At 47.5% G+C, this 13,079-nt stretch overlaps 1 protein-coding gene across 6 annotated transcripts in view; it reads right to left on the reverse strand.

Moving 5' to 3' along the window:
- The window catches only part of EP400 (E1A binding protein p400), a 1,542,855-nt gene extending 1,533,861 nt beyond the window's left edge, over positions 1-8,994 (reverse strand). For all 6 annotated transcript variants that reach the window (XM_069620067.1, XM_069620064.1, XM_069620063.1 and 3 more), the window contains exon 1: positions 8,852-8,994. The gene's annotated coding sequence lies outside the window, so the exon portion shown is untranslated. The remainder of the gene's footprint in view (positions 1-8,851) is intronic.
- Between the last annotated feature and the right edge of the window lie 4,085 nt (positions 8,995-13,079).

Here is a 13,079-nt window from a genome sequence, read left to right on the forward strand (position 1 = left end):
GGATCGGAGCCTTCAAAAACAAGGGCGCTTCATTTAGGGGAAGTGAATGCCAGTATGTTTGAACCAAGTGAAACATGACGACCTGGAAAGGATCTATGCGGTTTCCTAGACTTCTGACCAAACTCCATTTTGCACAATTTAAATGCTGTTTCAGCATATTTTTTTTATATTCCAAAATGCATACGATTGCCTCCTGGCACCATCCTTCCTCAACCCTCATTCCTCATAAATAACCCCAGACCACCATCTATATATGTGTGTGGAAATAAATCCAGCAAAATGTAACTCAGCCAACTGGCTGGTTAAAAAACGTGAGGAATACCGTTGCTCGAAATGCGAGCTGAGCGTTGTAAAATAAGAAATTGTACTACCGATGCAACCTAGGGTAGCAGCACTAATAAGGAGTTTATAATGGGTATATGGAAGTATAGAAAGCGAAGGTGGTTTGAATCTGAGACATGTGGTGTGGAATTATCAAAAGTGGCTCATTTACAATCTGTCCAAAATAAACAAATTACAGGCTTTAACTGGGGTCCCAAATATAGGCCAGTTTGGGTCTCACGGTTGGTTTTGTGCCTGGTAGGACGTTAAACTAAACTAAGTTAGCCTAATTAAGAACGCTCATGATAAACTACAAATGTCCCTCGGAAAACACGAATAATCAAGTAACATGTAAAGGAATTAGCAGCTACGCCCTGGCAGAGGACTCAACGAGGGCATGGTAACACCATCTCCCGATATAGCAAAACAGACTGTCACATGGGGAGCATTTTATGAAAAACAGAGGAAGAAAAAAAAAATTTGGAGAAGGCTCATAGAATGAGTTCTCGGAAGTGCTTCGTTCAGACGAAGAATCCGGGAGTGGCAGAGTTATATTAAGTGTAAAATCCCCAGTGCATAGATAACGGCTGCTCGCCTTTTCAGGTCAGGGACAGAATAAAAAGTTGGAAGGTGGCTGGAAGGGGCTTGCAAAAGGGAAGGAGGAACTTTCAAATCTTTCTTCCGATGTGCACCAAAAATGTACGTTTACGCCAGGCAATTAAGACTGCATTGGAAGGGGAATAACAAACCTGAGTGGAAACATTTGAACTTTTTTTGCAGCAGAAAATAAGTAGCGTGTTCACTGGCCCTTGTGTGCAAGAGGCGATCAAGCTTAACGAGCAGTGCAATTATAGCATTGCTATTAAATAGGCTACTTAGGATCTGAATTGATCATCAAGATGACAAATTCCTTGTTACGCTATTAAAATGAAGGCTATTTCAAATACAAGTATCAGTTTTATTTTGGGACATAGAGCCAATTATACAGAAAAGGCGTGTATAGGTTAAGTGTGTCCATGCACTTGATTTGACTTTTTTTTTTTTTTATGACCGAGTGACACAAATAAAAGCGTAAAATGAAAAGTAAGCCCGTGGGTGTAGTGTGGGCCCAAGTCTGTAGGTGTGAAGATTTGCCCAAGAAAGGATGAGGGTGGGTCTATGACTAAGGGGGTCAATGTAGTGTAGGAATGGGTGTGGGGTCAAGATTTAGGAGGGGCACTCTTAATAGATAGGGAGCGTCATATATCTACATTGGTTCATCGTAAATGTTTTCCACGGCTTCCTGATAATATACTGTACACTACAGCCAATGCCCAACTACTTGCATTAATCAGAATTCCATTTGAATGACAATTCTTGATGGTGAGCTGTCGGACTATGAGAGGAGAAAAGCTCTCAGCTCAATTGATTTCTAAACCACAGGAGGGAGACAGCAACTCTCAGCTACAATACGTAGGCTTTTAGATCAGTCGAATCAATAGCCTCAAACATGGAAAACACCTTCACGAATGACAATTGGTAGCATTAAGTTAGGCAGGTTAATTTCACTGCGGTGAAACCTGCAGTAGCAAGCAATGAACTAACCTTTAATTGTATTCATGAATACAGATAATTAGCTTGCTAAAGATAAAGCTGAAAAATGTTCGCTCAAAACTAGTTGGCAGAGCCCTTGTCTGGCCTCCGAGGCTGGGAAGTAACGGCTGTACTACATTCTTCACACTACTGTGCACTGAAAGCGGAATCATAATCAAATACTTATGACATAGCCAATGGGTCACCGGAGTGAAACTTTTCTTCTATATTTGTATTCCACACCTTCATTTTAAAAAGGTGCGAATACTTTTTATTAAACGTGCGACACAACTATACCAACAAAAGTTTTCCAGCACGCAATACATTTACCGCCCACATTTCCTTATAACCAACAAAAAAAATCTTGTGCACCAATTTACTTATTCAGTCCCACTCGCCTTTAATTAACCTGCAGGCCATTCAAAATTAACATTAGCTTCCTCCACAATATAGTAAAATAATTAATACAAGCTTCATTTTTACCATTCAAAAACCACGTCCATAATTCATGGTCAACACAAGTATTACCGCAGCGGCACATGTAGCAGTCCTCATTGACCCAACAGCTTCACAGCTCTTTAAGGTGTGTTTGGCTGTTTCAAGTTTAGAGTCCCTGCAATGGCGAAGAGACCGTGGTATGTGTGTCCAGGCTCCGTTTATTTCCAAGGACTTGGCTGTGTTCATTTCGATCTTTAAAATAGTCCCACACCAAGGAGTTGCCCACAAAATGGATATATTTAGGGTATCGCACACGTTGTGAAATGTATTCATGGAACAAAACACAGGTCCTATTTCCAATGAGATTAGTTGATACCGATAATTTTGAAAAATTATAGTTTTCATGGACAGTTTGTGTTTTAAGTAACCCATATTCTGGCACAGGCCCATGGCCAAAGAACGCCAGCGATCTGCCATTGTCGTTATGTTCGCCAGGTTACTATTAGGCATTAAATGGGCCTTAGTCCTCTCTGCCCCAAAAAGGAAATGGGTAAGGCAACCACTAGAGGCATTTGCCACTTTCCAGTGCATGTTAAGCAAGACAGCTGGAATCTCGCATCCCATGAAGCCAAGTCAAAATGGAGGTGAATGAGGGCCACAGAAGCGCACACAAGGAGACAAAATAGTTTCTTCAACAAATTAAGACTCCAACCTGTTAAGCGTCGCAACGTTACCTAATGCTCAAACCTCAGCACCATATAAGAGGATTGTTAGAATCTCAGCCACATACAATTGCACCAAGATCTAAATGGAATATCCCCCACCAATGCGGGCCATCTTATACAGTCCACCAAGGGCCTGTGCACATTTTCGCTCAAGATGACATGAGCCAGGTAGCTTCCTGTCCAACACAACTCCAAGGTATTTGTCTACTACCTCTAGTTTGTTCCCATCTAGGCTCCATTCAAAACACTGGGTTTTAGCATGCTGTGGGGTCGGAATTAATAATCAAGTTATTAGAATCAGAATATTCCTTGAGTTTGGACAACGCGGCCTGCAACCCTATGGAAGTAAGGTCTAGCAGGACAATATCGTCCATGTAACCCATCCACTGAAGCACAAGGTTCCCCAATTTTGGTGGAATAGATAGGGTTGTGCAATGTCAGGCCCATGTCAGCCATATATAGATTGTTAAGCAGGAGCGCAAGTATGCACCCCTGTTAAAGTCCCTGATGAGTTGAAATCCAGGGGGATTCCCTACCTGCTTTCTGAAGCCTAACTTGGACTCTAGTCCCATCATGGAGTGCAACTATCACAGAGAGGAGCCCTGCTGGGATATTCCAATTAGTTAACTTGTTCCAAAGCCTGGGCCTATTAACCGAGTCAAATGCAGCGCGGTAGTCTTTAAATGCCACAGACACTGTTCTCCAACGAATGATGCAGGCATGCTGTATAAACGATAGCAACGCAAGGCAATTGGTGGTCGTACTCATACCCTTCTGGAAGCCAATCTGGTAAAAAGGGTATTAGATTCAAGCTATCTACCCACTTCCACAATTCGTCCAGTAATAGGTGTGTGAAGATTTTTGAAGGAGCATCCAACATAGCCAGCATCCAATAGTTACTGGGGTCAGTCCTACTGCCCTTCCAAATAAGCACGATAATACTGTCCCGCCAAAATGGCGGGATTAACTGAACTTCCCAATACAGCCGAATAGCCAGTCAAGGGCATTAGCCCAATGGCTCGCCTCAGCTTTAGTCAGGGTACTGCAAATACCATTGGGGCCTGGTTCTCTAGAGGATTTACTTCTCCCAATTAGCAGAAAGACGTCAGCCGAGCTTTTAGAGTAATGCACTTATTTGCACAGGGGCTCATAGGGGCAGCCACTACGACTTCTCTCCCCAAAGTAATACCGATATATTCAACCCATGCGTATTCCAACACCGACTACATCACGTGTCAAATGAGTAGCTCCCTCAACAATATTCCAAAACTGGTGAGTATTGTTGGTTATTGCAGAGTCCACCATTGAAAGCCAACAAAGGCACTCCAGTTTGTACCTACGGAACCTCAACCATTTACAGTAGTTTTTTGCCTCTTGGCGCGTTCCGTAGCAGCCAACTCCGTACATGACAGATCTCTAAGAGCAGAAAGTTATTTTCTCCTATTTATAAACGAGTGTTTATGGGACCTAGCGGTAGTCACACGAGACCTGCCGTTTCTTTTGGCAAAGAACTTAGAAATAACCGACTGAATCAGTATACCAAAAATCGGTAAAAGCCTCAGTCACACGTGTATTAAGAGCAGTGGAACGACCTTTCCTCACAATCCTCTACATAGGCAAGCAATGCCAACTGCATAGGAGCCCGGACCCTCAACAAAATTTGATTTTTCCGCGAGACTCGATTCAAGGCGGAATTCACTCTTAGCTCCCCGTCATAATCGGAACTGACTCAGGACAATTAAGGCTGACCCGGAGGGGCAAAAGATCACTCTCCAATCTATGGATCACACCCATATCAATTACCTATGAGCTTGAATTCACGACAAAGCTTTTAGAGTAATCCAGTATAGTGCTTGATTTGTGTCCGATGCAGGTATACCGTGGAGGACAGTCCAATGGCACAGATCCATTTAGCACCCCTCTTACAACAGAGTGCGAGCAGATCCTAAACTGCCTGTGTAGTCGCAGAGGTAGTGTCGCAGTCCACAGGGACCACTTCCCTCGATATCCTAGAATTAAAATCCCCACAAATAATACATGGGGTGCTTCCAAGCTTACACAGGAGGAATGCATGCAATTCAGACGCCACCATCTCATGAGGGGTCGTATAGGTTGAATCATATAGGTTCACAATAATAAATTCACTAGGTCTTCCCCAAACAACCCCCACGAGAACCGGTTGGGGAGGTGATCTTACCCACTAGCAAATTTGGAGAAGTTGTAGCCATCTCCACCATAATTAGGGGGCTCTTAACTGCAAGTAGTATTAAGGCAACCTTGTGGGCCCTGGACCTTCAACTTGTGGCAAGTCTGCCAACCATCAATAACTAATTCCTCAATGAAACAAGTCTCCTTGAGGGCGACCAAGGAGTAGCATCGATTTCCTCCAACAGGCCCACACCCTCCATTAGATGGCGATGTCCACATGTGTTCCAACTAATAAGACTCGCCTTTGGCTCAAGGCCACCATGTAGGGCCACCAACTTTACCAGCCAAGTTCTGTGTGATTTCTTCCCCCCTGGATATGACCTTGAGACCAGCTTCCTGCATTGCACTGGAGACAACAGAACCTTTATTTGCACCCGGTTCAATACAACCGGGTGACCCACCACAATATCTTACACCATACTCTGTTTCCACCAACTAACATTCATAACTCATACGTTCAAAATGGTCTTCATATTCCAATACAGAAGTCAGAATGCCTTCTGAATGGAAAGACAATTGAAGTGTGCTTAGATACAAGTTCACAAATATCGACTATTTTCATGTCGTTACTCTGTATGTGTCACAGGGGAATAATGACACGGAACAAAGCCAGTATATGGGCACGATTCAAAAGTAAAGCATCATGACCACAGAAGACTCAGGACCCCATGTTGGATTATGTCCTTGCAGCTATCCCCCCCACCCCCATGTCATTTCCTGTATTAACCTCCTCAAGTTTAAACTGTTGAACTTGTTGGCGGTCTCCACACCATCAATATGGATTCCGAGCATCCAGAGGCACGGAAACTGCTCTTCTGAACACCTGTGAAGAACTGCTTGCATCTCTTCATTCCAACTTCCCTGCTGTTCTCATCCTTTTTTTTTCATCTCTTTTCTGCATTTGACACAAGTCAACCAATCCATCCTCACAAAAATGCTCCATGACCCCCTTAGTATCTTGGAGCGTGCACTGGACTGGCTCACCTCCTTTCTAACTGACTGCTCATCCAATGTAATACTGGGCGCCTACTTGCTTCTCCACCTGTGGCGTAACCCCCCCGGGCTCCATTCTCTCGCCTTGTAGCTTTAATATCTACCTTACTCTGCTGGCACACCTCATCTCCTCCTCCCCAACTTCCAGTGCTATGCTGACGAGACAACTCTTCTTCAAACTTCCTGCAGACGCTCTTACACCCTCCATCAGCCCCGACTGCCATCCAGGCCTGATGTACTAACAATGATCTCTGCCTCAATACCAGCAAAACAGAAATCCATACTATTGGGACCCCTGCACCCGACACCCACACACAGGACATTGCCAAGAAGTCCCCCTTTCAGCTCTTCCTTCTCAAAGGAGTTCTACCTTTCCTCACCTTGCCCCATAGGTTCACTGTTACCCAGCCTCTGGTTCTCTCTAGGCTTGACTATTGCAATAGCCTCCTCCTGAATCTACCTCCGTCCACTCTGCGACCCCTCTAGCTAATCCAGAATAAGGTAGTGAGACTCATTATTGGCCTCAAGCCCAGGGACTGCATCTCTCCTGCCCTACCAAGTCTTCACTGGTCGTAGCACAGATTAAATTGAAATCCCTCTTTATCATCCACATGGCTGCCTGGGGCCGGGGACCACATTATCTGCAACTCCCGTCTAAATATGCTTCCTCTATACCTGTGTCCTCAATGGAATGTTAGAGATTATTTTGGAAATATAAAACCAAGGTCTACAGCAATTCAGTAGAGCACATAAATTGTACTTGTTTTCAACAATTTCCCAAGAAAATGTCTCAGGACCACCAGTGGGCGCAACTAAAAGAGGTGCACCGGAAATGCCCCAGTGCATTTAATACTACCATGGCACTACTTTATGAAAGGATCATAACGCTAAAATATAAATTACACAAACACCGACCACTAATGTATGAGAATACCATGCTTCTTCTGTAGAAACACGTCATTGCTATACTTTCCACATAAGTATTTTTTGCAACAACCATAAAGAAAAAAAAAACTATCATAATTGCAGGACTCATCACTCCGTCCATAGCAAGTTATCCCTCTTCAAAACAGCTCACATTAAGATCAATGATTGCGGCCCCCAATCAAAAAATATATATATAATATACACATACACACATTGGGGTGTTTTACTTTGCAGAATAAAAAGATTTGAAACGCAAAAAAAAAATCATGTAATGTATTACATCTACAAAAACCAAGTAAGAGCTCATTTAAATCAAAAACAAAAATCCATTGACCTCTAAGCCCTTCCACTTTTGGGGAGAATTGAGCATCAACATTTTCCAAGCATTAAAACACAAAAAAAAACTAAACCAACAACCGATCTAACATTATCTAGAACAGAAAATCACAGCTTTAAAGAGCAAGCCATGGTACATTTTTAAAGAAAAAATATATGTTATAAAGACAAAGTGCATAAATGCAGCCGAATCGGAAAATTAAATATGTTGAATAAACTATTGCAATACATTTAATAAAAAGAACTCCATACACAGAGCGGATTACTGTCCATATCCAAAAGGAAAAGCTCAGGCTGTAGTAATGCTTGGCAGTACGGTCAGAAACCCCCACGCATGATGGCAAATGTACTTGTGAGAATGGAAACGGTTTACATCAACGAGACGTGTACTGTAATTAAAAGGTTTGAAATTAATTACGCAGCATTCACTCAGCAAAAAAAGGGATCTCAGCCACGCCTGAGCACTTTATACTCCTGCTATTAAACGGTCACCACCGCTAATAATTGAATTGTTTTTTAGAAATCAGAAACACTATTTGCCGGCAATATAATGCTGTTCATTTCATGACAGTTCAAAGTCCAACAGGCTTCCGAAGTGACAGCGCCTCAAAGTCACAACTATAGCAACAAGGAACTATACAAGTGTCAGATAAAATAGCATAACACTCTACTGACATAAGCAATGCAGGTGCCCCCAGAGCTCAGCACATCACGGGGAGGGAGGCGGGGGGAGAAGGCAGGGCTGTCACTTTGCGAGCAGACAGGGAGTGAAAGAACTCACACCCCCACAACAAGAGGTGGTGGGGCAGGGTGTCCACGCACCAGCGGCAGCACAGGGCATGCATGCATGCATGCATGCCCCAGCACGGGAGGGTAACACACACACATCAGTGGGCGCGATGGGCAGGGTGGATGCGAACAGCTCCTGCATAATCACGCTGCACGGCACAGACACAGGACGCTCGCTCCCCCGGCCCTGGGGGGTGCCGGGTGCACAGCACTTCCCACAGCAGGTTGGCAGGGTATAGTGTGTGTGTGTGCATGCCTCCTGCACACGTGGGTGAGAGACAAGAGTCGCGGGTCAGGCAGAGCAGCGTGGGTGCTCCCACCCAGCACCGGCACGGGGGCAGAGTGCTCGCTCTCCCAGCGCAAGGGTGCAGGGAACACTCTGCCAGTGGATGAGCACGGAGGGGCTGGGCACGCGCACTCCCCCCACCAGCCAGGACAGGTGTGGGCTCAATGCATCCCCACGCCTAGAGAGGAGCAGCCTCCCCCGGGAGGACGCCCGGCCTCCAGCCTTCACGCCCCCCCCCCTGCCCCACTCCACTCACCGCAGGCCCCGCGCGCAGCTCCTCAGTCACTACAAAGGCACCGGAGCCGCGGCCCCAGCAAAGCTTCCGGTACGGCGGCCCCGGTGGAAAATCTTCATCCACTTCCCCCGCCACAGCTCTCTCGGGCTCCTGCACCATGGCCATGGAAAGCGGACTGTCTGACGCCGGCTTCCGGGAACATGGCCATAAAAGAAGGACTGCTACACGTTCAGCCTCCCCCGAAGCGAGCGTCTCCCATATCGGTGTCTAGGGATGAAAAAAGACGGCGAGGTACGCCAGAAGGCACCGTTCATGCTGTAACAACCAACGGTCTCAAACCGGAATACATATATACTTTATTAAATTATAACATCAAATACATAGAAATAATCAAGTTGCAATTTTAGCTGTAATGTAACGTTTAATAGGGTCTGTCAACAGCGATCTAAATTGTCCTTGCATCTATATGGAAAAAAAACCTATGTTTCTTTGGGTTCGTAAGGAACCGCTGCCGTCGCCCACCACAGGCAATCCTACCGTTCAAAGATGTCCTTTGTGCTGCCCGGTGACGTCACCGCGGTCTCCGGTCGCCGGCGCGCGGCTCCAGAGTCGCAGCCTTCTCTGAAACAGACAGAAGGGGGCGCTGCTGGGCAAGAACACTCGGAAGATGTTCGGACGCAGATGCTTTGGTTATGATATACGGGATATTTGCTCCCGAAACCTTACATAACTACAAGCGAGACTTCTTAAGGTCAATTGCACCACTGTGATCTGGCCTATTTCAGTTGAGCGTTGTTTCTGGATCACTGATCAGTGGGATGGGCGAACCCGTGCGGCGCCCGTACTAGCATCCACACGCACACACTCACTGAGTCAATGAGGTACACGTCTGTGTCTTCCAGGGTCCCGGTGGCAGTGCTGGTCATTGGGCCGGCTCTCGCCGAATCCGAGATCCGGCACCAGATGTGAAGCCCGATCTCAGGATCCGGCCAGAGTCAGCCGCCCAAACACCAAACCCATGCTCTCCAGCTGGGTTTCGAGGGAAAAATAAATAAATCCCGCAATGGCATGGCGTAGGGGGGCGGAGCAGCTCATTGTCGCCATGAGCGCTCTTCTGCATAGCTCTCAACTCACACGCTTTTGGCGGGTGTCACCCGCCTTGTAAACAGCTGACTCACCCGCCAAGCCTCTTACACGTGTGATGTCTACACCTGCCGGGACACGGGCGGGCGTAGGAGGTATGATTAAGGCCTCGGCCGAGGCTTGCGCTGCTACGCGATGCGCGGGGGCGGCGCAGAACAAAGGACACGACCACTCACTTTGCTGCTTAAACCCGGACTGGCGTAGCCCCGCCAGTTCCGGTGATACCTTTATTTCTATTGCTCCCCCGCTGTGTCACGTGACGCCGTCCGTCAGGACACGTGACACCACACTCCTCCTCAACTTGGAGGCAAATTCACTGTGGCTAACAACAACACTTATCCTAAGTCTTACTTCTGAATAGGCAGGTATCTCTGCTTCGGTCTTTGACGATGTATTCCATCCACGACATATCCCTGGAGGCGGGATGACGGCTTGGGTCTTTCTCTCAGACTGTACCGGGTGTTTCTTTCCCGGGCTGGGTCTTCGGTGGCGGTCTCCGCTTCAATCTCTTCTTCTTGCTGGGCCTCCGAGTTTTGCTGTGGTGTGGGTCTTTGGGGTGTGCGTGTCACTTCCCCTCTCTGGGGTGACGGGTACTCTTCCCACATGTCTTGGGGCACTTTCCTGAAGTGGGATACATTCCTGGTTACGGTTTCTTCTTCTCGGGTTGCGGTGACCATGCTGTGGTTGGTGGTCTTAACAGTCCATGGGCGAACTTCGAAGTTGAGGGACATTTTCTTCGGCGGTGCCCGGTTTCTGACAAGGACTGTGTCACCTGGGTTCAGTTCTCTGTGGTAGGCCCGCCTGGCGATGCTTTCTCGTTCATTGTGTCTTTCCCGCTTTGCATCCATTTCGAGGATGTCCGGATCTGGCGCTGTCCAGTTGGGGTGCACAGGTAGCTCCGCCTGTATGGGAACTCCGAACATGAGGGCGGCCGGGCTGACTCCAGTGGCTGAGTGTGGGGTTTGCCGGTGTGTTCTCAGAAACCGATACACTGCCTTCAACCAGGGGTGTCCTTGTTCTTTGGCAATCCTGATGACTTTGTTCAGTGACCCCATGAAGCGTTCAGCGTCACCATTTGCTTGAGGCCATCTTGGGGTAATTCGTTGATGCTTGACGTTTACTTCTTTGAAAAACTCACGCAGCTCTTGACTGGTGAACGATGGCCCGTTGTCACTTTTTACTTTCCTCGGGATGCCATGCGTGGCGAACACTTTCTTCAGTGTGAGGATGGTGGTTTCGGCGTTGGTCGAAGCTACATGTTCCACTTCGGGGTACCTGCTAAATTCATCAATTACTACTAGCAGGTACCCTTCCCCTGCGATGGTGCAGTGGTCCATGCTGACGGCGTCCCACCGTTTTCGGCTTCGAGGGGCGCTGCTGATTGGTTCTGGGTTTGCTGGTCTCCGTGACGCTTGGCAAACTGCGCAGGACTCCACGAGCTCGGTTATCCTTTGGTGCATGTTTGGCATCCACATTCGGGATTTTAGGTAGGCTGTCGACTTGACGATCCCTTGATGTCCACTGTGGGCCAGCTTGAGCGCTCTCTCTTCAAGGGATTCGGGTAGTATGATTCGGTGCCCTTTCAATATTACTCTTTCTGGAGCTACTGAGAGTTCGTGTCTGATGCCGAACAGGGCCCTGAGTTTGGCTTGGGCTGTGGATGTTCGGTGAGTCATTGACGTGAGGTAGTTTTTCCAATTTCCCGATTGGATGGCAGCGGTCGTGTGTTGCAGGACTGTGTCTTCTTCTGTTTCTTGCACTATTTCCTGTAGCGTCAGGGCTCGCGGTCGGGCACATGCTACCACATGGCAGACGTGCTCGTCTGTTTCTGTCGCATGGTGTTGTTCTTTATCTGTGGCCGGCCGCGGGTGGCGGGACAGGTAGTCTGCTGGGTTGTCTGATCCTGGGCAGTATTCTACCTCGATGTTATATGGTTGCAGTTGCAGCATCCACTTCTCTATGCGGGCTGGAGGATGCGGGGCGGAGCCTCGGAATATCGGGACTAGGGGCTTGTGGTCAGAGAAGACTTTTGCTTGTTTTCCTAGCAGGTATACCTTGAAATGACGACACCCCCACAGAATGGCCAGGGCTTCCTTTTCGATGTGCGCGTAGTTCAGTTCGGGCTTTGTGAGAGCTCTGCTGGCAAATGCGATTGGGAATACTCTGCCATCTCTGTCTGTTTGGGTCAGCACTGCTCCCAGGCCAACCGGGCTGGCGTCGACAAGAAGCTCGGTCTGTCGATCTATGTTAACAAATGCCATGGTGGTGGAAGCGGACAGGGTGTCTTTGATTAGTTGGAATGCCTGCTGGTGTGCTTCCGTCCACTCCCACTTTTGGTCCTTCTTGGTTAGTTCCCTGAGTGGGCTCGCAATGCTTGCGAGGTCGGGAATGAACCGTGAACAGTAGGTGGCCATCCCCATGAAACTTCTCACTTCAGAGGCGGATTGTGGTGGTTCAAATTCTTTTATGTCTTGTACCTTGGAAGGGTCAGGGGACACACCTGCTGCGCTGAATATGTATCCGAAAAAGCATAGTTCCTTTTTGTTGAACTCGCATTTTTCTGCATTGAGGGTCAGGCCTGCGTCTTCGAGCCTCTTTAGAACCGCTGCTAAGCGTCGATGGTGTTCGTCCTTGTTTGATGCGTATACTAGGATATCGTCGCTAATGTTGGTGGTCCCTTCGAGTCCTGTGATGACTTTGCGGATTTCATGCTGGAATACTTCTGCAGCAGACGATATCCCAAAGTTGAGTCTCTTGTACCTCATCAGGCCAAGATGGGACGAAAATGTTGTGATATATCTGGATTCTTTGGATAGTTTCAGCTGGTGATAGCCAGACCGGAGGTCAAGTTTGCTGAAGATCGTCGCTCCCGTGAGGTCTACAATGAGTTTGTCAATGGTGGGAGTGACGTGGCGTTCTCGGCCGATGGCTATGTTGGGGAGGCTCATGTCGATGCATATTCTAACCGCTCCTGGTTGTTTCGGTTTCTGGGCTACTACCATCGGTGAAACCCACGGGGTTGGTCCTGACGTCCTCTCGATGATCCCTGCGTTTTCGAGCTTGAGCAGTTCCTTTTCCACGGCATTCCTCAGGTGGAATGGGATTC

The sequence above is a fragment of the Ambystoma mexicanum genome, chromosome 10 (genome assembly GCF_040938575.1).
Source record: "Ambystoma mexicanum isolate Mex_15411 chromosome 10, UKY_AmexF1_1, whole genome shotgun sequence".
In the NCBI taxonomy this organism is placed as follows: domain Eukaryota; kingdom Metazoa; phylum Chordata; class Amphibia; order Caudata; family Ambystomatidae; genus Ambystoma; species Ambystoma mexicanum.